This window comes from Artemia franciscana, chromosome 1 (assembly GCF_032884065.1).
Source record: "Artemia franciscana chromosome 1, ASM3288406v1, whole genome shotgun sequence".
Taxonomy (NCBI): domain Eukaryota; kingdom Metazoa; phylum Arthropoda; class Branchiopoda; order Anostraca; family Artemiidae; genus Artemia; species Artemia franciscana.
This window is the reverse complement of record NC_088863.1, coordinates 57,293,510-57,314,281: the sequence shown is the minus strand read 5'-3', so window position 1 is coordinate 57,314,281 and position 20,772 is coordinate 57,293,510. Positions and strand designations below refer to the sequence as shown.

At 33.9% G+C, this 20,772-nt stretch overlaps 1 long non-coding RNA gene across 2 annotated transcripts; it reads right to left on the bottom strand.

Moving 5' to 3' along the window:
• Positions 1-7,139: 7,139 nt before the first annotated feature.
• Positions 7,140-20,518, bottom strand: LOC136040914 (uncharacterized). Of its 2 annotated transcripts, none has more exons than XR_010620917.1 (3): positions 20,399-20,518; positions 9,135-9,258; positions 7,140-7,794 (listed from the first exon to the last, which is right to left on the bottom strand). It is a non-coding gene; the product is annotated as an uncharacterized LOC136040914 (long non-coding RNA). The 2 variants fall into 2 exon arrangements; XR_010620921.1 differs by having other exon boundaries at positions 20,409-20,502.
• Between the last annotated feature and the right edge of the window lie 254 nt (positions 20,519-20,772).

The window sequence follows — 20,772 nt, the reverse complement described above, 5'->3', positions numbered from 1 at the left end:
AAATTTTAAGGCCTACTAGTCAAAAGCCATACAATTGAAGTACGCTAAAAAAAAATTAGTCTGAAAGCCTTAGATGGTAGTACTACTACTACTAACTCACTGTGGCACAAAACCTCCTGAGGCCAACACAGCTGCCCACGCTCCTCCTCCACCCCATTTATTTAACCCTTACACCTTATCCCTCCCAAGAAGTTTCGAATTCCTTTTTGTTGTGATTACACATTCTTAAGTCTATTTGTTTTAGTTTTGTTTCTTCGTTCATAGTAATTTCTGTTCGTTCGATGTTTAATTATTCAATCACTTTAGTCAGGATGGTAGTCATATTAGTCAAATGAAAACATTAAGGCCTACTGGTGAAAACCCATACAAATGTTTTTATAAAGCACGCTAAAAAATCAGTCTGAAAGACAGAGAATATAATACTACTACTAATAACTCACTGCAGCACCAAACCTCCCGAGGTCAACACAGCAGCGAACACTCTTCCTCCGCCCCATTTATTCAACCCTTACACTTTATCCCTCCGGATAAGTTTTGAATTCCATTTTGTTGTGATTATACATTCTTAATTCGATTTGTTTCAGGTTTCGTTTGTTCATTCCTAATAATTTCTGTGAGATTTAGGCTTTAATATGGTTATTTACCTGAATTTTAGCAACAGAATTGGAGACCTTTTTGTAAGATAATGACGTTGATTGGCCTAAGCGGGGGGGCAGAGAGAATAAAACTGACATTTCCTCTGAATACTGAATTATACGTTATTACGGCGTTCACTAGACTCTTACTAAAAAGTGTTGACCAATAATAATAAATAAAAAGTCTGAAGCCCCTAAAAACGGCGTTTGATCGAAACAAAAAGTAAGATTGGAATTGTATCGGCCAAAAACCCTATACAGGAAATTTTCAATCCTTTGGCTTAAACAACAAGAAAAATCATTTTTTTGCATGGCAATCACCATCAACGCCCTCTTTTCTTCTTCTCAGCTAGCAGGGCACTGCAACATCATAGAGAGCTATTTAAGGGCTGATTTTAAAGGAGATTGCTGTAACGACTCGCTTTTTTTTTTTTATTAACTAACCAATATTAAAAAAAAAACTATTTTTTGACAAAAACTAAATTTCCGTACACAAGATCATGATATACATTAAAGAGCGTTTTGAGTAACAGCGATGACAACGTATTTCGTTCTTTACCAATTCCTGCTAAGAAAAAGCCAGAGGCTTTTCCTGCGTGTAATCATTCAGTCTTAATCAAATACATAGGTTTGATACATAGATACATAGATACATGAATACATAGATACTCATCATTCAACGTCAAGGTCAACAATACTTTTACAAGACTTAAAGAGCCAATGTGAAAGCTAGGCCATTTTTAAAGAATACCAATGAAATTATATCTCATAGGAAAAAGCCAGAAACAAAGAAAAAGACGAGCAAGGAAAAAAAAAAGTAATGAATAAAGAAGAGAAAAAGTAAGGAAAAGAGAAAAGGAAAATTTATCACAGAAGCAATTTGGCGGCACATCGAAAACAACTAAAGGTGATTTTGAACCACCCTCATAAGGCCATAGAACGAATTGTAATCAACATTGAATTGTTATCAAATATTACACTTTTAATCAATATTTTAACCTCTTTTCTATAGCGAAAAGTAAGATAAAGCGTATCATATTTAAGCGTCCATAAAGGGCTTATCATCGGATTTCCGAGTAAAACGACTATTATATTCGGAAACAGCATAAAAACGGCATCGAATGACATGTTTACCAAATTCATAGCTCACTAATAAGAATATCTCGAAATTTACTGTAACGGAGTAGCTATTACCACTTCTCGCAAAAGAATGTTCAATTTCTAATAACCATATTTCAGTTCTTGAGGGAGAAGGGTTGGGATGGAAGTGACAAATAAATGAACATTTTTCCCCTGTGTATTTTCTCCTATATACACTTTTGATCTCTGTCCTATCACAACAGTTTTAACAGGCAATGAGGTTTCTGGAATACTGTATACGTGTAGGCACTATCATGTCATCTACATTACCACAGTATTTTCCCAAAAACTGGAATTATCAATTGGCACCCTGTTTTTAGTTAGCTGTTAGTTTCCAGGGTATCGAAATTAGCAAGCTACTACACTGACTTCGCGTCGAAAAAGGCCCAACCTGAGTACCGAAAAACAGATTTTAGTTTGACTTCTTTCAAAATGAAACCTCACATTTGGAAATGTAAATGGTCAGACCAATTGTCTGATAAATACTTTAAATTTCTGAAAACATTTTCCAAACTACGAATAGCTCATCTTATATTAAAAAGTCATCACTGTCACTTAGAATGGACAATTGGTCCTCTTAAAATACAGCTCTTTGAAAAATAGGCTTGGGCTGGGAGGGTAGTTCTGTTGTAGGTAAAAACTTAAGTGATACCCCCCCCCCCCCCCCGATTCAATCCAATAAAGACCAGGTATTTCAGTATTTGAAGCACCAAGACCATCAAAATAAACACATATTTACCTCCTGAGCCCATATTAGGTCTATTCATACCCAAAACCTTCCTTGGTTTTTCGTTTGGTTGTTCAAAAATTATGAAGTTTTTATGCGGTTCCGCATGTTCTTCAGTGTTGCAATACTGAACCGAGAAAATCAATAAGCAAAAATAATTAGTTATTTAATAAGACTGTAAATGCTTTTTGTCCGTAAAAATTCAAACATTGACAATCTGTTGATTCTCAAAGACAATTATACCTTCAAAGGAAAGCATCCCATTCTGAAATTGCTTGGTTCCATTTGTTTTTGGCTTATTTGCTGTTGATTTTTCACCCATGTTTCTTTTTTTTTTAATCTGATGCCCGCTATTACCAAATATTGCACCATAAAAAACAAGGAAGGGGAAAGGGGTTTTAGGACCCCACGGGACCACTTTATGCCTCCGGTCAAACTGACTGAAATTCCTTGTAGTGGCCTCACAGAAATACATGCATAAATACATATGTATTTTTAATACCTAGAAGGCGTTTTTTTTTCCTGCTGAAACGCTGTAAGATTGCAGGATTCTGAATAAAATAATAACCAACATGTCTACAATTCTGCTACGAAGTTTGCACTGATGGAGTGAGATTTTCAGAGGGCTCTGGGACCCAACCTGGTCGTCCATTTATACCGGTTGTAAATCCTTGCCAATTACAACCGGAAGTGACAGGGTGCTTTTGGATGGTCGACAAGCCAAATTTAATCTCAGATAGAAGAGAATAAGAATTCTTACGCGATTCCAGTTGAAGAAAGGTCAAACCTGCCCGTCTTTCTGCAAATATATATATATATATATATATATATATATATATATATATATATATATATATATATATATATATATATATATATATATATATATATATATATATATATATATATATATATATATATATATATATATATATATATATATATATATATATATATATATATATATATATATATATATATATATATATATATATATATATATATATATATATATATATATATATATATATATATATATATATATATATATATATATATATATATATATATATATATATATAGGGGTGTGGTAGGGTATAGGAGGCGTCACGGGCCCTAGACCTAGCATGATCCCAGTTTATACAATGTGAAATATTCAAATCCATCAATTAAAGCTTGTCGGTGGGAGGGGTGCAGGCGTGAAAAATGAGTCATGTGATCAATTTGTGCTTTGATCATAGGGATTGAAAATTATTGCACATTTCTAATTCATACAAGGTGCGACCAAATCGCATTTCTGACATAAAAAAAACTGGGAGTCAAGGAGCGCTTGAAATTTTGCGATATGTACTTCTACAATAAGTTTGTCAGCTTCTCAAAATTAGATTTATTTCGTCAACAAATTTTGTACAAAAAAAAAAAAAAAAAAAAAAAAAAAAAAAAAAAAAAAAAAAAAAAAAAAAAAAAAAACTGAAAAGATGTAAGATAGTAGCTGATCAAGGATTTTTGTTCAGCTTTAACGAAATAACTGTACCTATCTCAGGTTACCCGATACAACGTAGCTTTTGACCTACAAGTACAAATGCTGGAAAAGCGAAAGCTTGAAAGAACAACGTCGGATAGGCCTCTACATAGCATACAATAGAACTTTACTTAAACTCAAACACTGGCTCAAAGCGCTGGCTCAAGGAAAACAAAGACCATTTATTTTGTCCTCACACTACAAATTCTGAACAAGCTACATTACTGAACTAGCTACTACAATTCTAGCTTATTGGAGATGAACTTGTATATATAGCCTTCAATATCAAAATTTGAACCGATACATCGATATATCAGTATAGAACACTTTCCCACACTACAAACGACTCAAAACAATCTCATTGGGAGGCTTTCTTCAATACAACAAGCGTGGTAAACGATCAGAAAAGAGTTAACTTTCAACATACCATCAAACTTTTTTTCCTTTTTGCACTAATCAAACAGTTCGTGGTAACGAACTGTCGTAAGGAGCGACCCGGCTCAATAGTAAACGAAACTCTAAGAAACCGAATTTCGATGCTAAAAGATACATCAAAAGAATCGAATTTTCACGCTTATTCTAAATATATAAGCTTCAATTAATTTAGTCTTTTTCATCAAAAGTTACGAGCCTGAGAAAATTTGCCTTATTTTGGAAAATAGGGGGAAACATCCCCTAAATGTCATAGAATCTTAACGAAAATCACACCATCGCGTTCTGCGTATCAGAGAACCCTATAGCAAAAATTTCAAGCTCCTATCTAAAAAAATGTGGAATTTCGTATTTTTTGCCAGAAGACAAATCACGGGTGCGTGTTTATTTGTTGTTTTTTCCCAGGGGTCATCGTATCGACCAAGTGGTCCTAGAGTGTCGCAAGAGGGCTCATTCTTACGGAAATGAAAAGTTCTAGTGCCCTTTTTAAGTGATCAAAAAAATTGGAGGGCACCTAGGCCCCCTCCCGCGCTCATTTTTTCCAAAAGTCAAAGGATTAAAATTTTGAGATAGCCATTTTGTTCCGCATAGTCGAAAACCATAATAACTATGTCTTTGGGAATGACTTACTCCCCCACAATCCCTGGGGGAGGGGCTGCAAGTTACAAACTTTGACCAGTGTTTACATATAGTAATGGTTATTGGGAAGTGTACAGACGTTTTCAGGGGGATTTTTTTGGTTTGGGGGTGGGGTTGATGAGAAGAGGCTACGTGGGAGGATCCTTCCTGGGAGGAATATGTCATGGGGGAAGAAAAATTCAATGAAAAGGGCGCAGGATTTTCTAGCATTATTATAAAAAAAAACAATGAAAAAATAAACATGAAAACGTTTTTTCAATTGAAAGTAAGGAATAGCATTGAAATTTAAAACGAACAGAGATTATTACGCATATGAGGGGTTCTAAAAATACTTTAGCATAAAGAGCGAGGTATTTAGGAGGAGATAAATACCTCGCTCTTTATACTAAAGTATTTTTAGTAATTTCAACTATTTATTCTACGGCCTTTTTGATTCAGGGGTCATTCTTAAAGAATTGGGACAAAACTTACGATTTAGTGTAAAGAGAGAGGTATTAACGAGGGTACAAACCCCATCGTACACATAATAAAAATATAAGAATATAAAGTTTGTTACGTAAGTTAATTCTTAAGTTACGCATATTTTTTACTAATAAAAACGTTCGTTAAAAATTAAAAGTTCTAGTAGCCTTTTTAAGTAACCGAAAAAATGGAGGGCAACTAGGCCTCCTTCCCCACCCCTTATTTCTCAAAATCGTCTGATCAAAACTAAGAGAAAGACATTTAGCCAAAAAAAATTAATATACAAATTTCATTTCAATAATTTATGTTCGGAGAGCCAAAATAAACATGCATTAATTCAAAAACGTTCAGAAATTAAATAAATAAACTAGTTTTTTTAACTGAAAGTAAGGAGCGACATTAAAACTTAAAACGAACAGAAATTACTCCGTATATGAAATGGGTTGTCCCCTCTGCAATCCCTCGCTCTTTACGCTAAGGTTTGACTCTTTGCCACAATTCTACTTTTTAAAACAATTAAAAGCTTTTAAAACAATTAAACCAAATAAAACAATTAAAACAATTAAAGTGGCCACAACCCCTTCTTTCGGTTTTAGTTGTAACCTGTCATATTGTGCACGGAGTAAAACACACATTACTGACAAGTCGAAACTTCCATAGCATACCAATTATGCTTCCACTAGAAATTGCTGATATTTGGGCCTAGCATTGGAAGCATCGTAACTGACCGTAAATTTCATATCTTCTTTGAGAGAATTCTAGAAGCTGGTAAGTCTACTGAAGAAGAAACGACTTCGTTGGCGTGTTTGCGAAGCAACGTCTTGATGACTTTCTTTGGCCTCTTCCTCTTGACTCCTCGCAGAGGTAGTGGTTTACAACATAAGATAAGAGTATGTTTTTTATTATTATTAATTTATGGGCAAAGAAGTTATCTTCTTATTTACATCTAAAGGAAGTGCTTGGCAGCTTTACATGACTCAAGCGTTCTTTTTGTGTTAGGAAATGGAGTTCCCCAACAACTTCTGTGGCACATCTTTGGACTCCTTAACAAGAAGCTTTGTAATTTTCATAAAATGGATGTGCCGACCCCAGTCTCAATTCAAACTAGAGGGTCATTTGCATGCCCAGCTGGTTTCAACACGGGAAAAACCCATGAAGCATAACAAGAGGTCACAACAATTTAATAATTGGGCTTCGGGACCAAAGCACGAGGTTGTAACTTTCTCCGTTGAAAACAATTTGTGCAGGGAAGGCAGGGAATAGAGCAGAAAATTTTAAAATTGCTTGCCATGAACTAATGTTCAAAACCTAAACATATGCATTTGAAATCGACTGAAAGAAAGGACTATGTTACAATCTACATACTCTCATATAATTGCTGGAACTGATCAAGAAACGTGTTTGTAAGTACAAAGTACTTCAAGTTTTTATTCATTTTCAATTTGTTAATTTTCGTTTCAGTCATTCAGTCCTTTCAGTAGTCAATTTATGGCTCATTTTTTCATCTGGTCACCAAGAATCGCTGAACACCGAGGTTGAAGTTGGTGTTTCAGCAGGTTTCAGATTCTTTCAGCCACGACTTTGTAAGTAAAGACTAATTTGCATGCAAAGAGTTTATTTATGTTCATAGTATTTGGTTGAATCAAAAGGATCAACAATATTGGCACAGGAATTGAATCTAAGATGATCATAAAAAAGGATACGTAGATCTCTATTCTCATTGACTACCTCAAGCTAAATACTAGTAAAGCTACATCCAAAGTTTCTGAACCAAAAGCGCACCAACCAGTAGTGACTCCATGCGTAGAATGTTTCTAAAACTATCTCATATAATTAGTCAAAATAATTCTAAATTTGTGTTTTAAGACCAAACTTCTTTCGTCTTCTATGGTCTTCTTGAAGTCATTTAATTTCGCTTTCCCACGGTATATACAAAGGTATTAAGTATTTGAGCACTGATATCAGATATCAGTCAGTTGACTGATATCAGATAGAAAATTATTGTAATAGATTCACTTACAACTCCTCCAGTATGTTCAGAATTAGTATATATAGTTGATAGTTCTGTAGTGTGCAAACACAATCATTAATAAACGTGTTTAAAAAAACGTCACTGAACGATTAATAGTGCGAACAAACTGACATTTAAAAACACTAAGGATATTTTAATCAGATTCTGTAGACTAATCCCAGTAGGTTTCACTGAAGCACTTGATTCCTTAGACACACCCCAAGCCCTGGAAAATAAAGAAAGTGCAGCCTAAAAATGTAAATTTTTCTAGTTTTTACCATACCCCTAGAAACAATGTTCTGAATCCCCCTCTCTAATGGCTGTATTTTTTTTGCACCTACGGTTAAGCACTGCTTGCTAAGGGTATTCGTAACTTTATGTCTTCAACCCAAGCTCTGGAGTCTCAAGCCTAGCATCTTATGTATCTGCATATGCACTGCTGTTTGTAAGTTGAAGTGAACTAGCATACAATAGTTTGATTTATGTGAGTCAAGTCAAACATATATAAAATTGGATCAATTACTGAACATGCACCACGGGTGTTAAAAACTGTCTTGGGCATATACTAAAATTAAATTAGTCGAATTTACTTTCAAAAATTCTTAATCCTTTGATGGCAAAAAGTCTTTTTTGTCATTTTTACAGTTTTTTTAAGTTTTTTTTGGACTAGCAGTTATTATTGAGGATTATTTTCATAACTATCAAGTTGGAATGAATCAGGTATTTTGATAGTCAAAGCTAAAAAAAAGTGTAAAAAGTGATTAGTTAGGATTGGCTCCAAAGCGGTTCGTTGGCTCGTTTTTTTCCTTTGAGTGGAAAATTTGAGTAAAGAAAAAGCTATAGTTTTAAATTATAGTTTGGAATATACTCAAATTTTAGTAAAATTCACAAAAAAAGAAAATTCTTAAAAAGAAAACTAATATAATCCAAAAATGTGATATTTACCCGATAGCAATCCCATTGGAACTATTAATTGCATCGAAAAATGATTTAGGTTGTGTAATAATAAGTAATTTTTCCTACTGGAAATAAAAGTCACCCTACCCCAAAAATAACGTAAAAATCATTTTCTTACAAAGTATTTGGTTTTAGCTGTTTTGAAGAAATTGCCCCCCCCCCCCTATTACAAGAAAAAACTTTGTACCTACCTGAATGAGAGTTAACCTATCATTTACTTATAACTACCAATAAAGGTGTCAAATTAACTAAATTATAATAAAAATATCTGAAGCTGTAAACAAACGAACGTTTTTTCGTTTCGCTTAACGATTTGTTATTATTTTTGCTAAAGTTTTTTGTTTAAGCACCTGAGGCAACTTACAGTATTAGTTTAAATTATTCATGCTTGTAGAAGTAGAAAATGCATAGATTTTCAAAAGATATACCAAACTCGACATTTTTTTGAATGTTTTACAGTTCTATAAACAAACCAATATGTGCCAAGTCTGTGAATATGCACCAACTGAAAGTGTAATTTCTTGTAAAATTGGGAGGTGCCACGGGATATCCCAGGGTTATGTGCCTTATCTCTCTGTCTAATAAATCAACTATAGAATGGATATTCACCTTTGGATCTTCAATTTCAACAACAGATTCTGGTCCATGAATTTCTCCAACAAAAAGATTTTGCGCAGATGCTAGAAGATTATTTCTACTCAAATGTCCAGATGTACTAAAAGGCTCTGGGAGTCTAAAAGGAAAATAAATACATGCAGATAAATGCTTTATGGTAGCAGATTATACAAATTTATTGTAAGTTTTTTTTGTAAATGAATTTTAGGAAAAAATACAAATGAACTATGTTTTTAGTGTAAATTCTAATAGAAGACTAATTGATTGAATTAATCTTGAAGAAATCATTTCATTTATAATGCAAATTTTTACTGGTTACAAGCTCCACATAAGACAATGCTTTGAAGTTCTATTTAGATAATACTCTATGTTTTGGCTATGCTTAGACAGAATGGGGAACAACCCTTCACCTTTACTCAATGAAATCCAATGGAATCCAATCACCACTGCTCGTCAGAACTAACAACAACTGGGAAATACTTGCAAGCAACTTAAAAAGAGCTTTGTTTGACCAACTGTTACGATTTGGTTACGTACACGTACAGTTACGAACTGGTACGGAATAGCAACAGCAAAGATGAGACATTCACAATTGTTTTTCCTTTTCGGATCAGGTTCGTGGCAACAACGCACAGTCCCCTTGACCCTCGGGACAATTGCTAGGAGAACAGACTTGTTTTGCTGGCTCAATTTTTGTTTATTAGGTTAGTTGGCAGACGGAAATATCCTTCGTAAAATAAATGAAAGAAAACAAGGCATGATGTTACTTATATCACAGCTAAAATATTACAAATTATAAAGAAACTTTCACCTTTCAGCTATTTTTCCTTTGTTCCATATATTAGTTTAAAAGATCACAGGAAAGCTTATATGTATTCCAAACACTAGAAAATCTCGTTTTCTTGTGTTTTTTTGGGTTAAAACTAGTACATTGCGGTATCAGCCATAAATTCTGTAATCAACAAATTTGTAATCAACCTACTTAGTAAATTCGTTGAATGTAAACAAAAAAGTGAAACATGTTGTTTAGTTGCTTTGATTTTGGACTTCCAAATTGCAATATTAGCCACGTACTTGAAAGCAACAAGTTCAAATTTTTCTGTACAATAATTTTGATGAACATCAAACACTATTTTAAAATTTGAATTCTAGCAAGCTTTTATTCTGGATTTAGATTTCATAAATTGAACATCAGATTCATTATCAACAAATGTAGAAGGCCTCAAATACCAACTTTGATGGAAATTAAACATATTTAAGAAATAAGAAATAACAGCCCCAATTTCAGCCATTTGAAGTCTATATTGTAACAATCCTCAGGCTAGTAAAAAAAAGATGTCTGTATTTTTGTTTTGGAAAAGAACAAAAATGGTGACCACCCTGAACTGTGGTCACGTTATTGTTTCGTTTTCTTTGTTATTAAAAAGTAAGATGAAAAACAAAGTTTTTGGACAAAAAATAAGATGTAAAAACAAAAAAAAAGAAAATTGAAATGCACATAGAAAGTCATTTTAAAACAAACAATAATTACCAAACCTAAAACCAAAAAAAAAGAACAAAAAAAAAACGACACAAACCTAGAAAGAACAAGAATCACAATGGATAAGATAGTCAAACATAAATAAATAAATAATAAATAGAAGTCATGCATGAATCGAAGAGAAATTAAAACAACTTCACTTACCTTGGTAGTATTATTAGTAAAGACGGTGGGAACAGTGAAGATGTTAAAAGTAGAATAGGTTAGGCTCAGGGTATTTTTTCACATTTAAAAAAAATTGGAAGAATTGGAAGATAAGTCTGCAAACCAAGATTAGAATATTGGAAGCTACGGTGCTGACAGTGGTCAAATATGGCTCTGAAGCATGGGCACTTCGAAAAGCGGACGAAAATTTACTATATGTTTTCCAGAGAAATTGCCTACAGATTGTTGGTACCGGCTTACTGACCGTATTTCAAACAGTAGATTGTAAGAAAATTGTGGTTTAATCCCGCTTTCTAGGGCTATAATGAAAGAAAGGCTGAGATGACTAGGCCAAGTTCTGCAGATGAAGGATGACAGATTGCCGAAGATTGTCCTTTCTGGCCAACCGTCCAGGGCTACACGGAAAGCAGGTCGTCTTCGTCTGGATTGGGAAGATGTCATAAATAAAGATTTAAAGGAAATGGAAACTTCCTGGGAGGGTGTAAAGAGGGAGGCATTGAATAGATTAGGTTGGAGCAAGAGCTTGCGTAGCTGTGTTGGCCTCAGGCGGCTTGGTGCTGCAGTGAGTTATTAATAGTAGTAGTAGTAGTAATGCTTCTCTTCCTTCTTTATTAAATTAAAAGGTATGGTGTGAGTGTAACTAAACCCCGCTCAACTCATTCCACTTAAACTAAACCTCGTCCAACTCATATTTCGTTTATTTCAACCCCATTCAACTTAACATACAGCAGGGATTGAATCGAAATAGGAATCAGTTGAATGAGGGTTGAGTTGCATGGGAATGATATAAATGAGGTCAAGTTGCAAGAGGATTGAGTTGCATGAGGGTTGAGTTGAATAGGGATGAGTTGACTGTGGGTTGAGTTAAATGGGTTAAGTTAAGTTACATTGGAACCAAAGTTTAGTCTATAAGAAATCATCAGCTTGATATTCGTAAAACTTCTGCAAGCACCAATCAATCATAGTTAAAATCTTCTATTATTTTGGGCTTTTGAATAAAATTAGGATTTTATATATTGATCTCTTACCATGAAGGCACTTGTCAAGTAGGCGTGAAGGGTTGAAAAATAGCCATAGACACACTTGATATCTTTTGCTACTGAAAAGAAACACTAAATCTCGCCATTCAGAATTATGATCACAAGTTCAATAAAATTAGGCTTAAGAAAAGTGAAGCAGCATAACATAGACAAATGGCTACACTACTGCATATACCATGGAACAGTACAATGCACGATCAACAACAAAACTTTTGAAGACAAAATGTGGATGAGGAGGATAATAAATATTTGTTTTGCTGAAATTGCTAGTTAATTACACCTCACGTGAGGAACATTCATAAGGGGACAGGAGAGGGATGTGGGGATTTAAGTGACATCCACTCACATTTCAGGGAGACCTAGAAATAAACATGCAATACAAAATCTTAAAATATTACGAACACCTTTCATATAATTTTGGAATGAACATAGGTCATTCCATTTGTAAATCTTGTCCCATTGAAAATGTTTCTAAGAGCATAAAAACGACTAGACAAATTTTCCATACCTTAGAAAAAAAAATAGTATGTAACATCAGGAAGTACGCCCTGTTGTCTTGTTATGATGGCCTAAAGTGTATAATTAAAAAAAGATTTAATTTTTATCCAAAAAGAATTTGCGGTTGAATATCTGAATACAATAGCAAATGAGTAGGTAAGAATAGCAATTGAACTTACTTGTAGGATGTCAGTTTTTCATATGGAGGAATTCCTGGCAGAACAGCAATTAGACAAAGCACAAGAACTGAGTCTACAAAGCGTCTTTAATAACCGAAACATAATCGTCTTTGACTGTTAAATGACAAAATCAGGTTCTTAAGAAGCCTTTAGGTCAAGAAAACAGAATATAAAACGAAAAAAATTTGACAATGAAAAATCAAAATTTATCTTTCTGATTAACTGAATCAGATTACAGTTAAAAAAAACTAGTTTTTTTTATTGAGTTACTAGTAATAGTGATAGTGCTAGTAGCATCAGTAGCATTAATGTGTTGCCTTTACAGGTAGTTGCAATAGGAGTAGTAATATTAAAGGTACCTGTGATAGAAGTATTAGTTGTAGCATGCACAAATTGTCTTTAGGTCAGATGATCTTCCCCTTTTAGCATTCTCTGAAAGATCCAACTTAGTACCCAAATCAATTCTTGAAATACACTCTTTGACAAAGCACAAGCACAAAGCATTTTTTGATTTCGTTTAAATTTCCCGTCAATATTGTAAATGAAGTAGTGTAGCAGTAGTAGTAGTAGTAGTAGTAGTGATAGCAATAGTAGTGTTGATAGTTTTAGTAGTAGTGGTAGCATGCAAATATTCCCTTTTTGATCATCTCTCTTATGATTTCCTGAAAATTCAAAGTTAAATATATTCAGTCATTCCCGAGTTGGGCCCTCTTGTAAATCCATATATCATGCACAAAACATGCTTTAATTTAGTTCAACACTCCTCTCAACACTTTCTGAAAGACTCAACTGAATGCCCTTTGTCTTTTTGGAAATTAAACTTCAAAAATGCATACCTTTCTTAATGACATATACTATATGAAAACAATGAACAAATTGCCTAGCTTACAGCCCTTGTCCAGAGGACTGTGGGGAAGTTGACATCCCCAATAAGATAAGTACTGGAACTTTTAACAATGCTGAACAAAATAGTTCTTTTACAATTTTGATCCAAAGTGTTTTGGAGAATGATAGGCTTGGGGGAGGGGCTGGTTACCCTCCTTTCACTTTCAGCCATTAAAAAGGCCACTAGAACTTCCAATTTCCAACCACATGAGCCTTATCTGATCTGAAGTTCATACAGCCACCCGTTCTATAAAAACATTATATGCCTCCAGGCAAAACTTACAACCCTTGTCCCTGGGCTACGAGGGTTGTGCCCACTGTAAAGGTATTGTTACATACTCTTAGGATAATTATGAAGAAAATGGCTATCTCAAAATTTCCATTGGATATATTTGGGGAAAATAGTATGTGAAGGGGGGACTAGTTGCCCTCCAATCACTTTACTCTTAAAAAAGGGCGCTATAACTACTGATTTCCAATCCAATGTGCCTTCTCTGAAGTTTACAAAACCACCTTTTCCATAAAAAAAACCTTATATGCCCCTGGGGCATAGCTTAATACCCTTGCCCTGAGGGGTGTGGGGTTGTTATCTGCAAACATAATTGCTGGACCCGTCAACTATGCTGAAAAAAAGGCCATCTCAAAACTCTATTGGATGTGTTTGGGGAAATGATGGACATGGAGGGGACTGGTTGCCCCTTAATCACTTCTGACTATTAAAAAGGCACTAGTAGTTTGAATTTCACATAAAATGAGCCTCTTTAGAAGTTTCAATGACAAGTTTTCATATAGAAAGTACCATGGTCTTAAAAAAATAATAATCAATAACACATTTTTCCCACATTCCTCGTTACTTAGGCAGCACTATTCAGGGCCAGATGAAGTAGGTGCAAGGCCTGATCAGAATTTTTTTTGTGGTGCCCCCTCAATATATTCAATTTTTAAGCAAAATTCAAATCCACAAAATAAATAAACATACACAAACACACACACACACACACACATATATATATATATATATATATATATATATATATATATATATATATATATATATATATATATATATATATATATATATATATATATATATATATATATATATATATATATATATATATATATTTATATATATATATATTGCACTTCTATGTAACGTTTAGCATAGCTGTTTGTGTCACACAATATTTCTTACTAGAGATCTGTTGGGTTATGATTGATCCAATAATTTAAAAGATGTGAAAGGTGTTCTTTAGCATCTCTATTGGGACCTAAAAAGTACATTTGGCCATATGAATATGGCTCAAAATCACCTTCAGGGTTTGTGTGACGGGGTTTGCAACTAAATTGACTTTTTAATAAATTTGTCCAGCTATTTTGAAGCTGAAAACATTACAACCATTTCTGGTTTGATCATGACCTACACTGAATGAACCTAAATCAAAACATGAGTTCCAGTTTTGTATTTGTTTGTGGAACTCTTTAGAGAGCAAGGGATGTCCTATAACAGGCCAAAAAAATTCATTTGGAAATTGCTGATGCAGGAATGCAATTCTACCAAGCAGTTAGCAGCCCCCAAGTAAATCATCTTTGCTGGCTACTTTTCCTGTGGGATAATGGAGGATTCCACAGTAAATGCATACAGAGTTAAAGGGTCCCAATGACTTGCAAATAACATGTGCATAGTTTATGGTTTCTTTGTAGGCTTTTACTGGGTTTTATGCCACAATTTGTTGGCATCAAAGATTGTGGTGGTGCTGTTTTTCTACCATAATATTTTTTTTTTGGTACTTGTGTACAAAATAGTACATACTTGAGAAGTGAAGCTTGATCAATCCTAATGAAATATACCAAAATATGATGAAAACATGATACTTTAGAAACAAATTTGGGCTCTATATTTGCACATTAGAGGAGGGGGTAAAGTAATGCAGGTCTGCATGCAATGTGTGTTAGCTAAAATTATTCTGCATATTATGAAGTAAGAACTGTTTTCTAACTTCATGCTGTCCAAAAGCTTTATCCTTATCCGCACCTCACCCCCCTAATGTGGAAATATATTGCCCAAATTATATAAGCCCAATGTGTTCTGTCACCATGTAAGCTTGGTGGAAAACCTTAATACAGACAGATAAAACAAGTTTGTTCTCAAGTGAGTACCATTATGTACAAAAATACCTTTTCTTCTTCTGCACTTTCATTTTAGACTTGTTCTGATTCTTACTGTCCTTTAACAGAACAGATCTTTGTTCATGACTGTCATTTTTGAAACTCTTGACACTTGCTTTAGCGTGTCTGCTAACCCTACATTTTTTGTTCTTCACATTTATCTTTCATTTGAGAAATTCTGATCCCTGCTGTTGCTTATAATTCTCACTGCAGATTATCTTCTAACTGTATATTTCCTTCATTCTTGTGGGTGTATATCTTCTAACTACACTTTCTCTGTTCTTCATTTTGATTTTGATTTGTTCTGATCCTCATTGTCACATGTCTTGTAACCCCATATTTCTTTTCTTCACTATCATTTTTGAGTTGTTTGGATTCTTGATGTTACTTATCTTTTAACTGCATATTGTTATGTTCTTTAATTTTGTTTTGACTTGTTCTAATTGTTGGTTTCACTAATATTTTAACTACATATCTCTTTGATCGTTATTTTCGTTTATCATTGCTTCATACATTTTTGTCAGTGCCTTTTGCCTTAGTGGCTTGAATTTGTCTTGTCACTTTTGATGGTCTAGGTTGTTCATTATCACCTTTTGTATGTTTACATTTTTTGGGTTGTTCTCTTCATCTTGCCTCATTTGATGGTCCAATTTGTTCATTTTGAGCTTACGGTTTTGTCCTCTTTTGTTCTTTTTTGTACTCATTTTTTGCTAATGTTAGTTTACATTTATGTCCCCTGGATATTCTGAAACTGCTGAAAATGCCTATTGAAATTTATATCACCAAATAAGGGCACATCAATTTACAGGTTTCTAAATTTTTGTTTTGGAAATGCTTCTAAAACAGTTTTAAAATCTATTTTCATTGTGTTTTCACTTTTAGTCAGCATGATTGCTAAACAATTTAGTCTATCCTGATTTACTGCTGATATCACATAGTTTTTTATTGGTTCTAGCCTGGAAAATGATCTCTCTCCAGAAGCAACGCTTACTGGAATTGTAAAGAACATTTCATAATTTTGAGAACCAAGTGTTCATTTTCATGGCGGCATGGGGCCCTTTCAAATACAAGGCCCAATTGTTCTAGTCACCCTTCTTTTGGCCCTGGCTCTATTGTGCTGCCTATAAAATTGGTAAGACTCAAAATATTCCTTTCTTAACCAATGAAAAAGGCTGTGTCAATTAAAAACAAACAGAAATTAATTTTGAAAACCTTCTTCTGCAAAAGAAATTTTTCAAAGAAGACTTCATGGCTAAATTAAACCAAAGGTGAACAGAAATAAATTCAAGTATTTGTTTCAAATGTAAAACCTAAATGAACAGAAATTTAAACAAATAACCAAGCTAAACTCAAAACAAGCTTGCAGAAACGAAGAGGAGTAGGACTGATACCCCATTCTTTTTAAAGACCAAAACATAATTTACATTTTACTGAAAACAAATTTCATCTTAAATGTTTTCTCTTTCTATAACTTTACTAAATCTGAAAATTAATAAGACTTTGAAGAATAAATGTCAGTATATATATATCAAACTGTCAATCCACATTCATTTGTTGTTTTTTCCCCAAGAATCTTGTGTATGACAGAATTTTTTTTTCTTTTTATATTATGAAAGATAAAAGCACATGGCTTGAAATAAGGATTATTTTCAGTAAAGTGCAAATTATGTTCTGGTCTTTAGATGGCATAGGACTGTCATCATGATTCCTCTTAGTTTCTGCTTGCTTTGCGTTTGCCTTGGTTATTTATTGTAATTTCTGTATGCTTTGGGATTAATTTATTTATTGATAGTTAATTATTATAGTTTTACATTTGAAAAATTATTTGAATTTATTTCTACTCATCTTTGGCTTCATGCAGCTTGTTAATTTTCTTTCACAAACTTCTCTTGTGAAAGATCTTTTTTAAATATAATGGTAAGAAATCATAGAGAAATTGAAAGGTTCAGTTGATGAGCCTAGATAAAAGAAAGAAAAGCCAAAGAAATCTCAGAGCAAAATAAGACTTTAGGCCAACAGAAGAAAATAGCAACCACCACAGAAAATGATTGCTGTAGTTGTCAACTTGGTGTTTTTGAATGAGCTATAGCTTTGACTATGTCTATGCAAAATGATTTACCCTCCAAAAAATAGATTTCAATATCCCAATATCTCCCCCCACCAAATGGATAAGATCAGCCAAAACCACTTACAGTCACATCAATGAGCACTGCTATTAATTCTAACCAGGCATGGCTAGGGTGCAACATCTCTTCTGGTAGATATACTTCAAACAAGAACTCCTTGCCCTTCCCCCAGGAAGGTTTAATCAAGCCTAAGCTGTAAAATTACATTGTTCATAAGAAACAATATACCTCCTTTACCAAAGTTGCCCACCAAAAAAATAGGGGGAACTAGGCCCCCTCCCATACTTATTTTTCTCCCAAAGACACTGGATTAAAATTTTGAGATAGCCATTTTGTTCAGCATAGTCAAAATATCTAGCAGCCACGTTTTGAGGACAAATTAATCCCCCACAGTCCCTGGGGGAAGGGCTGCAAGTCATAAATTTTGCCCACTGTTTACATATAGTATTGGTTATTGGTGAGCATACAGACATTTTCAGGGAGGTTTTTTTTCTGGTGGAGGGGGGGATCAGGGGGATTGGGTTACATGGGAGGATTTTTCCATGGGGGAAGATATTTTTTATGAAAGGGGCACTGGATATCCAAGCATTATTTTAAAAAGAATCAGAAATTAAATTTTTTAAAAACAAGTTTTTTCAACTGAAAGTAAAGAGTAACGGTAAAATTTAAATGAACAGAAATTATTACATATATGATGGGGTTTGTCCCCTTGTCAGTACCTTGCTTTTACTCTAAAGTATATTTAGTAATTTCAAAAGAGCTATTTATTTTAATTAAATGAATTTGGTGATTCAGGGGCCATTCTTACAGAATTAGAACAAAATTCAAACTATAGTGTAAAGAGCAAGGAATTGAAAAGGGAGCAAACCCCCTCATATAAGTATATGAGGAAGTTTGCCCCCTTGTAAATAAATACCTTGCTCTTTACACTGAAGTTCAAATTTTAAAAATAATGGCTGATATAAATAATAATTTGTTTGTGTTATTTTTCAGCTAATCTTACCATGTTCTTTCACCTCAAACAGCTTCATAACTATGATTCTTATGTAATAGTAAATCAAAGACATTGTATGTCTTTGGCTTGTGGTTGTTAATAAATAACAAAAAACAAGTTTTTTCCAACTGAAAGTAAGGAATAATTTTAAAAATTATTATTATGTTTATCTTTTAAAGATCTTTTCTTTCATTCATTTCAGTCATTTGAGAATTACTCAGCTTGTGACTCTCATATTCAAAATAGTTCTAACCTCTTTGGCCATTTTGTTACTATGCCTTAAAAAACTAGTTCTACAAATAGCCTATCACTAATTTAATTTACCTGGGAGAATTTTTCTTCCCAATGGTGCTGATACTATTAGTGGCATAGATATTATTATTTTTGCAGACAATCCACCTGGCTTCTAATTGGACAGTTGTATATTTCTTTATGTATCCTTTGTTGAGACATTGGGAGTCAGGAACACCAATAACCCCCACCCTCATGCAGATTCTTGAAAGAAAATCTACTCACAAACATATTAACCACTACAATATAAAGCACCTTCAGTATATTCTAATAAAAACTTAGAATTTGTAACTTTGTCAGTTGACATTAAAAAGTGAATTGGGTGATCCTCTAGCAGCAACAAACAATTTGGCCATAATTACATGTCGTTTCCAACCCATTCAGTGAGATGGCTAATAGATAAATACTTTTGTTTGTCCTAATATTGATTGCTATGTGGCTACTCTAGGACCACAACAATTGGGTCATGGAATGGATTATTGTAAGGGTTGTTTGTCAATGTCTAGTCATGGTGTATACAATTGGTTGGCTAAGTTGTTTCACTCTGCACTACCCCTTGTTAAAAATATATTGCATTGGTTGCAGCAGATATTGTGTCCTCTATGATACATGATTGGGGCTCTATTTGTGATGATATTGCCCAATAAAAGTACCCAGATCAATGGTTTGTGCAACCAGATTCAGCAAGCAAGCTTTATGGCCAACAAATCTCTGACCAGACAAATACTCACTGTTTATCAGTTTGTTGATATAGCCCATGAATTCCAGCATAGAGTACATATTGTCCATATTTACTTTAAAGGATTTTTCAAATCTGTCAGCAGTGAGTCTCTTTGACTGATACATGAATGAACAGATATCCCTGAAAATCAATACTGCCAGTTCAAACCTAAATACAATTCAGGTACAGCCTACATTTTCACATTAAAATGTGGGTGACAGGGCTAGATTTAAAGGTTTGGAAAAGTGCATCTAGCACTTTGACATTAAATCACATTGGTCTAGTCTTTGTTAAATAAAAATCACTTGGTGACAGTTTGTGGTGCTCCAAGGAATCAGCCTAGTTAGCCCATTGGTATTTCGAGGCCTATTGGGGATAAATATCATTCCAAATGTTCATTAAGATTATGGATACATTCCTGACATTTTCATCAGCCTAACTAAACTACTCTCAAATAGAGCAAACAGCTCCTAAACAACAGTTTCACCAAATAAGGAACCTAGGTTTCTTGTATTAACATGTTTCCTTCATACGAGGCCTAACACGAAATATTTACCAGTGCCTGTGATGGAGAATAATAAAACCTGTTCTTGAACTAGTAAGCTTTCAGAAACCATAGAATGCTAGGCTATAGAGAAAATAAGTCATACGAAATTATACACTTATAGGCCATAGAGAGCGTGTCCGAAATCTCAAGTATGCAGAATTAATTTCGCATCCGTCTGGAATTCTTCGAAGAATTGTCAGTCCGGACTAGAATTTCATCTGTAATTATCGCAGAGTTATGACGTCAAAAACCCCACGAAAAAATTCTACGAAGCCTGTGTTTGTTTACTTATCCGATGGGATTTTTACTAATCAGAGTTGCGTTTGATTCGACTCGTAAAAGTTAACTTAAAAGTTGACTTTTTTCTCTGCTGCCGTTCATTTAGTAAAAAGTCGACCTAGCAAGTCAACACAGAATTGCCAATCGAACGCTTCACTGGAAAAAATTATAGGTATGAAATCGTTTAGTCTAGAGGAA